This window comes from Palaemon carinicauda, chromosome 17 (assembly GCF_036898095.1).
Source record: "Palaemon carinicauda isolate YSFRI2023 chromosome 17, ASM3689809v2, whole genome shotgun sequence".
In the NCBI taxonomy this organism is placed as follows: domain Eukaryota; kingdom Metazoa; phylum Arthropoda; class Malacostraca; order Decapoda; family Palaemonidae; genus Palaemon; species Palaemon carinicauda.
In genome coordinates, this window is record NC_090741.1 from 51,830,538 (window position 1) to 51,833,037 (window position 2,500).

The window sequence follows — 2,500 nt, forward strand, 5'->3', positions numbered from 1 at the left end:
TCAAGCCGTATTTCAGTAAAATACAGTCGACCTTAACTGTTACCTAACTTTGTTGTTATCTTTTACCGGTTCGTGACGCTAGGAACACTTGAAAAAACGGCAATTTCAATCGGAAATTCTCCGTAAACATATACTAATTCAAACCGTATTTCAGTAAAATACAGTCAACCGTAACTTTTACCCAACTTTGTTATTATCTTTTACGGGTTCGTGACGGTAGGAACACTTAAAAACTACCGTAATTCTAATCGGAAAATTTCCGTAAAAATATACTGTCTCAAGCCGTATTTCAGTAAAATACAGTCGACCGTAACTTTTACCCAACTTTGTTATTAGCTTTTACGGGTTGGTGACCGTAATATCACGCGTTTACGTCAATGTATCCGTTTTTAAAACGGTAAATGCTTGACAACATTTTTTCTTTCTACATTTTTATTTAAAGCAATTTGAACCTACGACTAAGTTAGTCCTAACCTATTGAAAACGTCACTGCCTAGCCCTCCCTGGACTGGGGTTCGAGTCCCCCTCTAACTCGATGGTTTCTTTAGTATCTGCAACTTCACTATCCTTGTGAGCTAAGGATAGGGTGTTTATGGGAGCCTATAGGTCTAACTGCTGAGTCATCAGCAGCCATTGCTTGGCTTTCCCTGGTCCTAGCTTGGGTGGAGAGGGGGCTGGGTGTTGATCATATGTATATATGGTCAGTCTAGGGAATTGTCCTTTTAGGGCAATGTCACTGTCCCTTGCTTATGCCATTCATGAGCAGCCTTTAAACCTTCTAAACTAGTATTAAACTAACAGTGTAATATCATTTCTTTACAGTGAAACAACTGCATTTAGGAGCTTTTAATCAAAATCAGTGTTTGATATAATAATTTAGAAACTAAAATAACAATTGAATTACCATAATCAAATCGAAACAAATATTATACCCAATTTTTTTTTTTTTTAATGAGGCGCATTTGCACCGACTCGCATCGGTGACCTTCTAGCTCGGAAAACTTTCCTGCTATCTGATTGGTTAGAATGATCTTTTTCAACCAATCAGCGATCAGGAAACTTTTCCGAGCTAAAAGGGCACCCCTTTGAGTCAGTGCAAATCTTCCTCACTAAAAAGAATTGACTATAGGTGAATTATTACCAATATCAATAAATTTATCTAAACCAGAAAAGAATTTACACTATAGTCAATTCGTTTTAGTGAGGCAGATTTGTACCGACTCAAAAGTGTGCCATTTTAGCTCGGAAACGTTTCCTGATCGCTGATTGATTGGACAAGATAATTCTAACCAATCAGCGATCATGAAACTTTTCCGAGCGAAAAGGGCACCGCTGCGAGTCGGTGCAAATCTGCCTCACTAAAAAGAATTGACTATAGTGTAAATTCTTTTCTGGTTTAGATAAAATTTATTAATATTGGTAATAATTCAACTATATTCAATTCTTTTTAGTGAGGAAGATTTACACCGAATCGCAGGGATGTCCATTTAGCTCGGAAACGTTTCCTGATCGCTGATTGGTTGGACAAGATAATTCTAACCAATCAGCGATCAGGAAACTTTTCCGAGCGAAAAGGGCACCGCTGCGAGTCGGTATAAATCAGCCTCACTAAAAAGAATTGACTATAGTGTAAATTCTTTTCTGGTTTAGATAAAATTTATTAATATTGGTAATAATTCAACGATATTCAATTCTTTTTAGTGAGGAAGATTTACACTGATTTAAAGGGTTGCCCTTTTAGCTCGGAAAATCTGTCTCGCTAAAAAGAATTGGCTATAGTAAGTCACTGAGATCCTAAGTTGAAGAAGACCTCTTCCTAACCATCGGAAATAGTCACTTCCGGGGATTCCTTGTGCCAACTCCCACCGAAAAAAAAAAAAAAAAAAACCAACCTAGAATTAAAGTAATTTCAACGGTAAGACAAATAGTGATCTAAGTGGCCACGCCATGTGCTCAGTCTGTCCGCCCCGTGACATAATAACGGAACGACTCAAGCTTTATTTTGTTTTTTAATAAATTTTCATGACGAGGAAGTTATGATTTTGTGTTAACTTGTGTTTTCGTTGTTGTTGTTGTTGTTGTTGTTGTTGTTGTTGTTGTTGATTGTGTCTCACGATTTATTTTGTTTTTTAATAAATTTTCATGACGAGGAAGTTATGATTTTATGATAACTTTTTGTTGTTGTTGTTGTTGTTGTTGTTGTTGTTGTTGTTGATTGTGTCTGATTCAGAATTTGGGTAAGGGGGGACTATAAGATGTATATTTTGGGTCTTTATTATTATTATTATTATTATTATTATTATTATTATTATTATTGCTATTGTTGTTTTTGTTGTTGTTATTATCATCATCATTAATATCATCATAATCATTATTATTAATATTTTTTATTATGAATAGCGTTAAATATCGTTATTGTTATTGATATTAATATTATTGTCATCTTTCTAACTACTACTACTACTACTACCAATAATAATAATAATAATAATTTGCCTAT

The 2,500-nt window shown here is 34.8% G+C and overlaps 1 protein-coding gene across 1 annotated transcript in view; it reads right to left on the bottom strand.

The window, feature by feature from the left end:
* LOC137656076 (uncharacterized) overlaps positions 1-2,500 on the bottom strand; it is a 35,523-nt gene that overhangs the window by 1,013 nt on the left and 32,010 nt on the right. The gene's annotated exons all lie outside the window — the stretch shown is intronic.